The sequence below is a fragment of the Chionomys nivalis genome, chromosome 7 (genome assembly GCF_950005125.1).
Source record: "Chionomys nivalis chromosome 7, mChiNiv1.1, whole genome shotgun sequence".
Classification (NCBI taxonomy): Eukaryota; Metazoa; Chordata; class Mammalia; order Rodentia; family Cricetidae; genus Chionomys; species Chionomys nivalis.
Window position 1 is genome coordinate 19,895,556 of NC_080092.1, and position 14,983 is coordinate 19,910,538.

The 14,983-nt window shown below is 43.6% G+C and overlaps 1 protein-coding gene across 11 annotated transcripts in view; it reads right to left on the bottom strand.

Moving 5' to 3' along the window:
* Tenm2 (teneurin transmembrane protein 2) overlaps positions 1-14,983 on the bottom strand; it is a 1,249,953-nt gene that overhangs the window by 532,586 nt on the left and 702,384 nt on the right. The gene's annotated exons all lie outside the window — the stretch shown is intronic.

The following is a 14,983-nucleotide window of genomic DNA, read 5'->3' on the forward strand; positions in this document are numbered from 1 at the left end:
ATCTCTTGTTTGTAGGACCTTGATATTCAACTCTACCTGCAAGGATGGGTGATCAGTGGATGGCTAAGGTGGAAAAAAAGACTAGCGGCATTAGGAGAGAGAAAGGCTTCCATGAAGAGGAGAAAAACAAGGTTGAGTGACCGTGGGTAAACTAACTGATTTCACAGACATCTTTCCAGAGAGCTGGCACGGAACAAAGAGTTGGCCCGATGTAAGGAAGATGGTAAGCCATGTGAGTGTAGTGAAAAGTCACAGGGCAGAGATGGAAGCTGATGTAAAGAAGGCAGCTGGAAATATTGGCTGAAGAGATGGAGAGATGGACTAGCTGTTGGGCATGGGAGAGCCAGTGTTCTAGAAACCATGGTGCCAAAGGCCTGGCTCTCTCAGTAAGACTCTTCAGTTGGAATGAACATCAGTGAGCTTTTTTCTGATATGGACAGAAATCTAATACTTCTGCACTCACCACCCCAGAGCTCAAAGCAGGCCAGTCATCTCTGGTGCATTCTCTCCCCTACTTACTGAAGCAGGGTTCAGCAGCTGGCCTCACTAATACTCCCTCCTAAATATTCCCATCTGCTTTTCCTCATCTCCAGTGCGACAGTGACTGGACTGGTGGGCAATCCCTAAGGATCATTTTCAGGTTTGGCTCTGAGTATAGGATTTGCCACTTCCTGACTGTGAGTCTTCGAGTTGGGTAAAAAGACATCTCTCTAAGCTGGTTTCCTCTTCTGTAACATTGGAACCTGGTATCATGGAATCAATCCCTCTGGGGATTGACTAAAATGGCCCAAGAGAAGCACCCAGTGCTACTTACGATACAGGAAAAGCATCCCTAGATAACTGGGTGCTGTAGTGCTACTCTTTCCGCCTCAGTTCAGATCTTTACCATCTTCTCACCAGATCGCCAGATCTCACCAGATCGCCTCCCATCCTTAGCACGTCTTCATCTTAAACTTGTTTGCTGTATGTCTGCTGTGGCGATCGTCATTGGCCATGCCACTCCATTTGCTGGAAACCTCTCAGAGGTCTCCCAGTACCCTAAGACTGTTGTCTTGATTTATGACTCTTGAGAATCTACCCTTCCCTGCTTCCCACCCTGACTTCCTCCTCCGTGCTCCAGTCATTCTGGACTGGTCTTTCCCAGAAGACAATGGCCACTCTTGGGTCTGCCATGTCCCTATCTCTGGACAGAAGCTTCTTCTGTCATTTACATTCACCTCTTATCATTCCCTGTGCTCCTGTGACCATTGTGTGTGTGTTTGTGTGTAGGTGAGTGTGTGCATGTGTGTGTGTGTGTGTGTGTATGTGTGTGTGTGTGTATTTCCTTTTTTAGAGACTGAAAAACCTCTTCAAAACAAAGGCTACTCTGGTCCCTTATATAGTGTGTGAATTCACTGTGTCTTTGTGTTTGCATGTATATACAGGTGTGTGTGTGCATGCATGTGTTGTGTGTGCACATGTGTACATACATTAATTGAGCAGAATTCAAGAGAATATGCTAATGATAGCATTTTGCATTTTGAGTAATTATCACTGTTGTATTTAGGCACAAGGGAAGTTTGATTATAATCAGTTACCCTCACTTTCTCTTCCTTCATTTGGTATTTTTAAGTTCCTGTATCACTCATCCTTATCCCAAGTATATCTTTTGGGATGTGTAACTGATAAGAATGGCTCTGTCTCTCTACCAGTTTGAGAGTCCATTAGCCTCCTTTCTACATACCCGTCTTTTTGTTCTGGAAACAATTAGAGAACCTACAGACGTTTGAACAAGTTGAGCCCAAATGAATAAATCTCATGTGCTCTCTCTTTCTCCTTTCCTCCCTCTCCCTTTCTCCCGCTCTTTGTCTTGATCTCTCTAGCATTTTTGCTCTTGTTTTCTCTCTGATTTTGAACCACTAATAGTCATTGCCAGTTTCTAAAACAGGAGGAAAAGTGTGGGCAGTCAATAGTCATATTCTGCCAAGTGGACCATAGACTAAGAAAAGCAGCTTTGCAAAGAGAGGAGATGGAGGGAGATATCTAGGGACGAAGGCATCCCAAGGCAGCTGGACAGAGGGCTTGTCCCAAGTGCCAGCTTTCTCTCACTCTGGCTGTCATGATGCAAGAACAAGCGCCAATTAGAGCTACCCTGTGGACAGCTCCCATCCTGGCTTTTACTGGAGTTTTACTCTCCTAAGTGTTGTGGACACTGGAGTTAAGTATATATTTATATTCTGCCATGACTACCCAGCTGTCAGGAAAGAGACAACACGTTTAGCATCCAAAATGGCCTGGATGCACTGACGGGATTACATGAAATGAAATTCAAATAAGATAGATACAAAAAAATTACACTTAGGAGAGGAAAAATAAATTCTATAAAAACTAAATAGGAAAGTGCTGGGGAGAAAATTACGGTAGAAAATCAAATAACCTGGGGATAAAAGAATACCACCAGTGAACTCACACTGGGGGAGAGGGCTGACTGCAAAGCAGGTGAGGGACTCAGTCACAGGTACACGTGACTAAGGGGGCGTGGTCAGGGAAAAGTGTCTCCTTTCTTCTCACCCCTGGGAGCTGCCTCTAGAACTCTGGAGATGGGTTCCGGGACCACAGCTGGATTCAGGTTCTGATGATCAGGGAGGGGTGCAGAGGGCTTACAGAGTTAAGCTCGATTTCTGAAGAGAGGAGGAAAGTGCTCCGTTGACCCAATTTAGGGGGAGACAGAGAATGCTTTGGGGTATCTGCTCACTCCAAATAAAAACATAGCATTTGTATGGAAAAGGAAATCATGTTTTTTACTCATTTTATATTTATAACCTACACTTGTGTTTTGCTTCATGTCGTATAAAATGCTGTGACACACAGGGTCGCAGTCGACCAAGGCCAGTAACCTCAATTCTATAGCACAACACAGCAATTGTGCATTTGCCGTCCTTTGCAGGACAGTGCACGGTGGTAGGCAAGGAAGGGAGGGGACCTCTAGCCCAGGCTCCTTCCTGGGAACTCATTCCCTTGCAGGTCCTTTACCCGAATTCTCAGCAGCTCTGACGCTGGTGTGTAAAGAGACAGATGTAGGACCATCCTGTTGAAGATTTATTTTCTGTATATGGAAGCGATGGGTTCCATTTTTACAGTGCATTCTACTCCATAGAATGGCGACACATGGCAGCCACACCTAAAGTCAACTGGCTTGAAACTATGACCCAGCTGCTTTGTTTGCCTAAGAGAAAGGGAAAATGCTTTGGTGAACAGCTATACAGCCTTGCCAGCTGCACGGTACAATTCTATGCTCATTGACTGTCCCCAACCTAAAAGTACACATATCAAACATCAGTGCACACAAATACAGCAAACAGTACATGCTTATTATATGTACATATTATTTGGTCATAAGATAGAACAACTTTCTCTGCTCTACTCTCTCTCTTCCTTACTTTTACTCTCCATCCCTAGCCCTGAAACTTTGCAAATTTCCAGGTCAGAATGCATTTTTTAAATTATGATAAGATGGTTTTTTTTAGTGGTAAATACTGAAAGGGAAGATTTTGAGCCCACACTAACCCTCCTAATCAAATTTGGGTGCCCTGATTCTGCGGCAAGGGTATGGAACTCTACTGAGTGCAACACTGGTGATCGCTTAATAGCAATAAGCAACCACTGAAGGGAAGGGCATATATGTTAATGCAAAAGAAGAATTACTAAGACCATGACTTCTTACAGGAGTCATTCTCAAAAGTTTAAAATAATAGAGATAAGTCTGAATATGCGTTTACGTTTCTTGCAATCTTCATTTTAATGAGATCAGACATCAGGATGTCATATTCATCTCAAATCAATTCACTCCTAATTGAAGACAAGATTGACTTGTCCAGCTAACCCTAGACTACATATTAGCATCCCATGAACTGATATATACGAGGACAATAAGGGCATCCTGATCACACACAGAAGAGCAGAAGACTCTGGGTACTATGTGTTCCTTGGCACCATGGCAAACTGTAGATAATTTTCTGATTTTGGTCAGTCTCTGGATACTAGCTTCCTAGATGGCAAGCATCTTCTTTACAAGCCGTTGTTACAACTGAAGTAGACAGGAGGGCACTGAAGAGGCTGCAGCTCTCTCGGGTGCATATTTATCTTTGCTCTATTCCAGCAGCTGACACCACGGCCTCATTGATCACAGCAGTGTGATTACTTGAGATCCTAGGCAGCATTCAGGATTGGGTACAAGGGTATCTCCAAGTTTATTATGCGCTAAAGTACATGCTGTTACTATTAGTGCATTCTTAAACTACTTTGCTGAGGTATGAAGACATGCAAAAGGCTGAATATATTTAATGCACACAACTTGATGAGTTTGGAAATAGGTCTGCACTGTGGAACTATCACTACAATCAATACTATAAACATATTGGCAGCAATTTCTTGGATATGGCCCCAAAAGCATAGGCAATAAAAGCAAAAAATAGACAAGTCGAATACATCAACTTAGCAAGCTTCTGCACAGAAAAAAAAAAAAAACAAAACAATCAACACAATGAAAATGCAATCTAAAGTAGGGGAAGAAACACTTATAAGACCTGCAACTGATAAAGGCTTAATATAAAAAAAAAAACAAGCAAGACTCACAACTCAATAGCAAAGCAAATCTTAACGCACTAATAAAGAAATAGGCAAATGCACCTATTTTGATGTTTGTTTAAAGAAGATTCATGAATTCAAGGCAGGCACACAGAAAGAGACCAAATATCACTAATCCATCAGAGAAATGTTAATGGGAACCACAATGAGATATCACCCCTGAAGTAGGAGGTAGTGACTTTTTTTTTTTAAAAAAAAAAGATAAATTTAGAGAAGACTGTGAAAAAGAACCTTTGTAAACTGTACTTAAGAATGTGTGTAAACTGGTACAGCCATTGTGGGGATTGCAGAGATTCTCAAACACTGAAAATGGAGTTGCTTCATGATATAGTGAGCTCAGCTCTGAAGAGTACTCAAAAGAATTAAGATCAGGGTTCTGAGGGGGTATCTGCACCCCAGTGCTCACTTCAACATGATTCATAGTGACCAGGATATGGCAGGAGCCTAAAATGTCCAGGAACAGCAAGGAAAATGTGGGACATGTGTCCCTGGGTTGTTATTCAGCCACAAAGGGAGGGATTATGTCATTCGTGGCAGCTTGGATGAACCTGGAGAACATTATAGTAACCTATTCCAGAAACAGAAGTACAAATAATCCAGGATTCCTCTTATAAACCATGGCTGAAATAGTCGTGCTCATAGAAGCTGAGACAGGACAATCGGGAAAGAGTGAGAAATGGGGAGATGGTGACCTAGAAGATACTGTTTCAAGTTGTGAAACTTGGTCATTTTAATAACAGCTCTCTACATTAGATCCCAGTCACTTCTCTGCGCGGATGAAGAGAAGCCCTTGGGGAACTGGCCTGAATTGGATGGACTAACTTCTAGGCGAGGGCGAGGGCCATTCATACTCTCCCTCCTACTGAAGCTAATAAGCAAAACTTTACGGTCCACCTGCTCTGAGCTTTACATCCAGAGATGAATTTCCGAGCAGACAAGGCACAAGGAGGATGCCCTACCAGGAAAAGGCACGGATGCATTATGAAGCTCTATCCAGAATAGTCGAAGAAATAAGACAAACACACACAGTTTTATCCCTCTTAGTCTATATTTTTGAGATATAATATTATAAGAAGTCAAGGTCGTGGTCTTAATAATTATTCTACCTGTCCATCCATTCGATGGTTGTACATTGATTTTAAATGATTGATTGCCTATTTTGTGCTCAATAGAGCTCTACATCGATGCCCACAGAATTGTGACAACCACATATGCTTAAGAGGATGAGCAGGGGCTCAAAATTTTCTGTTTGCAGGGAAAACAATTCATTTCTTCTCTCACCCGGATGCACAAAAAGCCCAGGGATAGGCAGAGCACAGCAAGGGTTTGTCTTCTGAGGGCGTTCCTACAAACTCGAAGCAACACATAGCTTGACAATGACTTTTACCAGCTTGAAACTGTTCAACCTCCATTGTCAATAATTCATTTCTCAGAGCTGACATGAAGCAAGAATCAATGTACCCAGTCCCATCTGCCTCCCTTCTACTACTTCCCCATTCCAAACACATGCTTGTTTCTGTACCTACAGGGTCACTTGCCTGTGTCCTAGACAAAAGCACAGAAGACATCATATTTTCTTGAGCATCAAGAATCACAAGCCAGAGATAGCACACACACACACACACACACACACACACACACACACACAAATAAAGTACTCAAGGCAAAAATGGCCGATTCTTTCAACTCTGACAAAAGGGAAGCAAGAAGCAAAACCAGTTAACCCCCACAAGGTCACTGCAATTCAAAGTCACTCTAGGCACTTGTTATTCAAAGCCTCCTTTGTCCTTGATTTTTGTGGCCTGTGCTGGCCTCTTTCTTCTTGTCACCGCTGCTTCTGTGCTCAATCGTGTGGCACATAATATTGGTATTTAATACTTCTGCTAGAATATATTTTATCTTCCTCATTGTAGAATTGGGTGAGGGCAGAGCGCTGTTTTATTAGAGACATTGACCGTGCCCCACATAGAATGACTTTACCTGAAGTACTAATTTCTACATTGTAGGCTTTGTGTTAAATGCATTGGCTAGAGCGGATATGGTTGGCTGTGCTATGCATAGGTTATAGCTCTTAGAAAATAATGTGGCTAAGTGAAACTCCTGGTCAGGATTCCATGCAGAGAAATGACCCGCTGGGACTAATAAAAAAAATCACTTCTCTGTACAGGGAGGAGCCCAGATTGCAGAAGCAACTGACCAGGTGGTTGAGGAGAGCAAGGGGAGAAGGGAACAAAGGGGACCTGCCACTGACCCCCAACATCACACTGTGGAGATGTTCAACTGAGGAGCTAAATGTTACAAACACGAACTCACAACAGGCTCATGGTATGGCCTGTTCCAACCTCACAGCCCTATGAGAAGGCTGCTTCAGAGCTGCCTGGACTCGTGGGATTCCTCTTCCTCTGCCAGTACTGCCCCCTTCCTCTCTGTTCCTTCCGTACCACTTTTTTTTTTTTCAGATAAAGAGCAGGAGCTAGGAAGAGAAAATAAACCACCCCAAACTACACAAACCAAAATTCATTTTTTGATGGAGAGGAAAAAAAATCTCTCTTTTCAATCTCTTGTTGAAGCAAGGAGAAAAACTATTTGTACATCATCCACAACACAACTCCTACACCTATAGGTCAGGGAACATCATAGAAGAGGAGACAGAAAAAGCCTAAGAGGCAGAGGACCCAGAAATCTGCTGTGAGCTTGCATCTTATAGATAGGACAAGGTTGCCATTCCCATGAGATCGCAACAATATGGCGGCCTAAATAAGATATGAGCAATGCCAATACTAACTGACATATCAATGTGGGTGGGGCAAATCTCACAGGGCTTCAACTTTAGATGAAGAGCTACAGGCAGTTAATGAATAGAGAGAGGGAGAATCGGTCTTCCCCAAGGATGAGCCCACTAATTGGTTATCCAATACCAAGCGCTCAACCATAAAAACATACAGATACAAGCAAGCCTAAATGGACTTAGCAGACTCCATTTATCTATTTATTCATTTACATATATATGCCATGACAATGATTCAGTAATGAGACCACGTATTTGAGAGGAAGTAGGGGGCATGGGAGGGTTGGAGGGATGACAGGGAGTGGGGAGAGGTTGCAATTATATTTTACTAAGAAATTAAGAACATATATTTATATAACTAAACAGCTATTTGTTATATCACATGAATAGTTGGTAACATTTCATTGTGAGTGAACATGTCAAAGAGACTAGACTTGACTGGTTATAATTCAGTGGGTTGCTTGTTGGGGGTCTATTACTCTTTTCTATAAAACAATCCTGCCTGTATGTCAAGTACATAAAGTGTGGCTTCTTCCCTGTTGAAGAGGAAAGACCACATACATACAGCTTCCTTTCTGCTTCATTCTGCAGGAGCATTTTTGCTGCAAACCAGGCACTGACTGTGCCTTTCAGCCGACATTCCGCAGGGCTTTGGACAGGGCATTTCTGACTTCTGCTAGATCTCTACTCCACAATGTAGTCAGCCCTTTGTGGTCTAAGCATGACTATGAGAAGGCTCACACGTCTGTCTGACTGAGGTGTACACATCCACACTGAAGGTATTCTGGAAGACGGAACACAGAAACAAGAAGAGCCGGAGCGTAAGGGAGAAAGAAGGACAGCCAGAGGCCCCGGAAGCAATGAGTTTGGAAGAAAATGAATGCGGAAGTTCCTCTAAAGCATTTACAACCTAACAGATTCAAACTGTGGAGAAAGCAGCACTTTCTCATTGATAGGAAATCCAACCAAGTAGCAAGTCCTGCAGACAGAGGGAGGGCTCGAACCAGGATGTCAGTGCAGAAACAAATACTGTAGAAGGAGCAGTGGGCTACGTTCCCGGCGCCCGGCCACCCATATAGCTAGCTTTGCCCCGGAAATAATACACAAATTGTATTCTTTTAAACATTGTTTGGCCCATTAGCTCTAGCCTCTTACTGGCTAACCCTCACACCTTGATTAACCCATTTCTAATAATCTGTGTAGCTTACCAGAGAGATTATTAACCTGCTTCTGTCTCAGAGAGGCATGGCGACTGCCTGCCTTGGCTTCTTTCTCCCAGCATTCTGTTCTGTCTACTCCGCCTACCTAATTTTCTGTCCTATTAAAGGGCCAAGGCAGTTTCTTTATTAACCAATGACAGTAACACATAGACAGATGACCCTTCTCCATCAAAATACCTTGTCAAGCCAGGCGGTGGTGGCGCACACCTTCAATCCCAGCTCTCGGGAGGCAGAGGCAGGCGGATCTCCGGGAGTTCGAGGCCAGCCTGATCTACAAGAGCTAGTTCCGGGACGGGCACCAAAGCTACAGAGAAACCCTGTCTTGAAAAACCAAAAAAAAAAAAAAAAGTTTCCTTGAAATAGATACTTTTGATGAATGTTGTTGCCTAACTTGCTTGATTTGGATTGTATTTCAACTTTTGTAATGATGTAAATCTCCTAAACAATAAAAAAAAAATACCTTGTCAAATCAGAAATGGATAATAGAGCAGACAGTGGGGTGGGGAGCAGAACTTTCTAGAGGAATGAGAATGACATGATATTAAATCCCAAGGGTCCTGCCTGGGATTTGGTTATTCACACATAGCTCAGGTGCAACTTCTTCTCTGTTACTGAATGGACTCCTGAGTAAGGTGACTTTGACCGTGAAATCACCATTTCCAACTGATATTGGGATTCACTATCCACTTCATCTTCCCCCCCTCCAACTATGGGTAGGCGAGGACAGATTATCTTATCAGGGGCATTTACCTTGACACAAAGAGAAGGCGTGAATTAGATGCAGCTTTCTTTGTTATTTCAGGGCCATTCCTCTTCTGTAGTAAACAAACAAAATCCCCTCCCTTCCCAGCTCTTTTTGAAGTCAGGGAAGGAACACACCTTACAGTTTTCTGTAACTGTTGCCATCTTCAAAGTGGTGTGAAAATCCCTCAAATTGAATGAGCCTAATGAGGTAATTAAAGCTGGCTACACAGATACTCGCCAAAATCAACAGTCTCTGGGAAGAAATTATATGAATTAACATTCAAAGAACCAAGTTTACCTTTAGCTCTTTAAGTATAACATATGCATACGTTGTCACAAACAAAGGTCACTTGAAAAATTACCAGATAGCATTAAAATAATAGGCGGACCCTTGCCCAGGGCACAGCAGAGAATAATGCGATATGATGATGATGATGATGATGATAATAGCTATAATTTAGTGTCCACTAAGAACCAAGGACTTGCCACGCATTTCATATACATATTAACTTAGGGAATCTTCAGAGCTACCTGTGAGCTTTGTATTTTCATTTTTCTTTTTACAACTAGGACATAGGAACTAGAGCTCACCTTCCTTGCCAGAGACTCAGACACAGGAGTGGGGAGCAAAGCCAGTGGGGTCACATTCAAACCAGAGCTACATTATTTTCATTCCTTGTCATTGGAACATGGCAGCACACAAGGCAAGCATAAGTAGTTGCTCCCCTGTGCTAATGTCATGCAGAGGAACTTGAACCTCATAGATGGAACATGTTAGCAATGGCCAATGATCATAGCGCTACCTCTCAAACAAGTTCTGAATATTCATAGCTTCGTGTTCATCGGGTCCAGCCTGAGCCTCATTTAACTATGACTTCACAGCTTAGGTGGGTGGAGAGATGTAACAATCAGGAACAACACACACTGTGACTAGACACAGAAATTACATCCTGCTCAGGTCTGCCACATTTCTTGTGTACATTTTTCTAGCAGCTGTTGTTTAGAAAGCACCACTGGTCACACTGATAAAATGTGCCAGTTGCATCGTATTAACATAAGTATTTCTTTACCTGAATAATCTCTGTTGTTCTTTTGAAACCAAAACTAACTCATACACTGTTCTTCCTGGAGTTCCTTGAAAAATTTGGTGATCCTCCCCTCTCCTCCCCCCTCCCCCGCCCCCAAGACAAAGACAACTCAGAGTCAGGCTGCACCAAGTACTGTTTCTCAACAGCCATTTCATTTTTCCAGTACATGCTGGACCAAAAGGATGGATAAGGGCACTGAATGGAGAAGCAATATGCACTTAGGTGGGATGTGTTTATTTCGTACTTAAAACATATCACCTCAAGATGGACGGAGCTGTGATAGCCACCATCGGAGGGTGCCTATCCCTTTAGGGTGCCTTCCTATTAATGGCTGGCTTTGGGCTGCCTAGGAAGACTGATTTCATAGAAACCAGGCGCATGTGGTGATGCAGGCTTAATCAGCTTGCCACTGACTGGGGCCGAGTGTGCCAAGAGTGGCGAAAACCAAAAAGGACTCTGCAGGGGGATGCTCTTGGTGACCACCCAGCTCTGTGCTTGCTTAGCTACAAAAGTTTGAACCAAACTGCCAAATTGTAATTGAGAGTGGGATTCTAGCATCAATCTTGGGTGTAGGGCTGTTGCACTTCCCCACGCGCAAAGCCACTGTGCCTGCCGTGGTTTGTATGAATGGTACCATGCGGCGTGGTGCAGGGCACAGCTCAAGACATGGAAGATGTCTGGAAGTGTTGCTGGCTGTTCAAGCGACTGTGCTTCTAAAATGCCTGGTCTTTTCCCTAACACGTACGAACTACCCAGAGAATTACAGCTCTTACAGCTTCTATCTTAATATACATCACACATGGCCTCTATCTTTACACTCCAATTTTTAAACTATCTTAAGAAAGTACTTTACGAAAGTGCTTTCTGTTTCATCTGATTTTTCCATCAAGGGAGTGATGGAATTTTGTAAATGTTCTCGGCTGAGTGCTCTTTTCCGTCTGTGCTATCTGCTCAGAGAAACCAAGTGTCATTGGAAATTTGGTTCTGTTTCCACACTTACCATGTTTGTGAAGAACTCAAGACGTCCTCAGAAGCACTGTGTGAAATTGTCTCCTAACCTTAGAGATAGTCCTGCACTTTCAAGCATTGTGTTCAGAGCTGGGCAGAGCCAAAGCCTACCTCACTCTGTGATTTTTTCCCCCAAGCTAGTTAATCCTATCAACCTTAGGTTTTCTTACTTGTGTATTTGAGACAATGATAATTTCTACCAGAGAGCCGTGTTGGAGTGGGTGGGGCGGTGTTGAATGGCAATATGTTCAGCAAAAGCCTAGCTCAGGCGACTGTACACACATCATCAGTACACTGCTCCTTGAGCTGCTTGCCTGCTTTCTCATTCACTGGTTGAAGGATGCTGGATTCAGAAGCCGTTTAAACTGCAAGCCATGCACAAGAATGTTGCCCCATGAACTCAGCAGGGTTCAGAATTCTTCGAAAGACAATCAGCAGGGCATTGTTCTGGTTCTATCTTTGCTAGCAGGGAGACCTGCTCAGCATATTTATGCTGCGAACCCTAGCTGCATCATCTATAAAGGAAGGCAGCTAGCTCGAGCGTGTGTTTCCAAGGCATGATTCTCGGATGCCAAAATAAGGTAGAATAGGCAGACTACTAGGATTCCCCCTTTATTTTTAACTTGCTCCTTTATGGTAGATGTCAAGCAACTGAGGGCCCTGCTTGATATTCACGGTACACTCTGCTGGATGACACTGCAATAATCTACCCTTTACCCCCGAGAGGGGAGACATTCCAAGATCCCCCGTAGAGGTGTGAGTCTGTAGAGGGCAGTAACCTTCTGAACAAACATGTGACAGGATGGCAACTGGGCACTGACACGGCTGCTAAGTGACTAACATATGTGGGGCCTGTGTAGATACCACGGACAAAGAGAGATTTGAGTCCTAGGTGGGAGAGGGAACGGCCTCAGGTGCCGCCACGTTCCTTAGAACAGTGCATGATTTCATACCCACAGACTGCTTATTTTCACCTTGTTGTCATTTGATAGTTTCAGTTGCTGGGTGAGCTAAAAATCCCAGAAAGCAAAACCAGGGAAAAGAGGACTGTTATGCTTTAGTACTGAGTTTAGAGGAGCCCCAAGATTTTACTTTGCACAGTGCCCCGGGATTTGAGTCACTACCATTCCATGAAGCTTTGATCCTAAAGGCTTGACATATTTCACATCTCTGCTCTGACACATCTCAAGGACTGGGGGCCATCTTCTCATGATCACATGCATTTGTTTTCATTAACCACAATTGTGACTGCACTCTGTTTCCTCTGGGATTTCATAGCTAGCCAAGTACAGGGTTCATTCTCAGCTCTGAAGATTTACACTTTTCAAATAAGGTAATTCATTAATTCTTTAAAAAACATCTCTGGGAATGGTGAGATGGTTTAGTGGGTCAAAGGATTGCTGTACAAGTCGGAAAACCTGAAGAAGCAGCTTCCCAGGATCCATGTGAAAAGAAAAAAGGCAAACGCAGCAGAATATGCACCTGTAATCCCAGCACACCCCAATGGATCCAAGGTGGGAGGTGGAAACCCCAGGAGAATCCCCTGAAGCTCATGAGCCAGCTAGGCGGGCACACTTAGCAATGAACAAGAGAGGGCCTGTTTCAAACAAGACAGACCGTAAGAACTGACAGCCAAAGTTGTCCTTCAATTTCTACAGGCACACCTTGGCTAGCATGCATCTGGGAGTATGTATGTGTGCACACACATAGTAAACACCTACACAAAAATGCACTTTCTCTCACATACAAGCATAATAAGAAAATTCTGGAAGCTCTCCACTGTTCTTCTCCCTGTCTTGTCAAGTGACTGGGGAGAAGTAGTAAGCAAACACTTGTCAGATGACATGTAGAACACAAAGTCATTGAGACTGTCAGGGGCCTGTGCGGGCAGAGATGAGCAATCTGTCTTGGGGACGAAGAGATTATTTCTAGAAGGCTGTGAATAAGAATATTCTAGAGCAGAAATATAAGAGTAGCTAGAGCCTTATGGAGAAATATCCTGATTCCGTGTGAAGAATGTCAAGTCAAGTACAGATGATGGGGGACTGGACATGTGGAGCAATGACAAAGAGAGAGAGGGAAAAAGAAAGAGAGGGAGGGAGGAAGAGAGAGAGAGAGAGAGAGAGAGAGAGAGAGAGAGAGAGAGAGAGAGAGATATGCAAAGGTGATTAGTAGCACGGTCTTACAAAAACAACACACCTTGACTCAAGAGGCAAGTCCAAAGTCCAAAGAAACAGAGAGAGTATTCAGATAAAAAATATAAAAGAGAACAGGCCTTTTCACATAGCTTAAGTTACTGCACACAGAGGCTACCTGGAAAGGTTAATCAAACCTTTACATGAGATAGACTTGGGCAATGAAAGAAGGGAGAATGAGACACTGCTCTCTTTCTTATATGAAGATAGTTTAAATTCGTTGTCAAGAGCATAGGGAAGTACTGAACCTCTGAACAAAAGCAAAATCTACTCATTCAGAGATAGTTCTCTGTAAATGTTCTCAAGCATAGTAGCTAAAGATAGACACATAGAACTAGAAAGAGAAGACAATGAAAAATGCATTAAATAGTTACGTGTGCTGAAAATCTATTGACATACTGCATTGTCCACATCCTGTGGTAAGTGCTGGAAACACAGCGAAGAAAAAGCAAGTATGTGTCCAAGGAGCTTGTTGTCTAGTGAATGGAGCCAGGGCTGATCAACAGGCTGCGTGTGTCGTTGTTAGGCATTCTGAGAAGACTCAATGGGAAAGTGAAGCAACAGAGCAAAAGGTTCGTGCCAGATGAGACATGTCTAAGAGCCGACACTAGGAGAGGGTCTATGAGCAAGGGACATTCACACTGAGTGCTAAAACGTGAGGACAAGGAAGATATTGGACAGGGTTCTGAATCTGAGCAGTTGCTCCCAGACTTCACCCTTGAAGCACACCTGGAAATGATGGTGCCATTTTAGCTGTTATAACTGGGAATAGTAACGGTGTTATTGGTAGAGGGTAGAAATGCTGCCAAATATTCTACAATGTGCAAGTCACCTTGCCATCGCCAAGAATCAGTGGTGCCAGTGTTGAAGGACACTGAGGAGAGGGAAGGACAGAACGTGTTTAAATACCGCAGGCATATAAGCATCCTCCTGAATATTAACCTTCATCAGGCGATGAAAGGAGACAGAGACAGAGACCAACATTGGAGCACCAGACTGAAGTCTCATGATCCAAAGAAGGAGCAGAAGGAGAGAGAGCACGAGCAAGGAACTCAGGACTGTGAGGGGTGCACCCACACACTGAGACAATGGGGATGTTCTATCGGGACCTCACCAAGGCCAGCTGGCCGGGGTCTGAAAAAGCATGGGACAAAACTGGACTCGCTGAACATAGCGGACAATGAGGACTACTGAGAACTCATGAACAATGGCAATGGGTTTTTGATCCTACTGCACTTACTGGCTTTGTGGGAGCCTAGGCAGTTTGGATGCTCACCTTACTAGACCTGGATGGAGGTGGGTGGTCCCTGGACC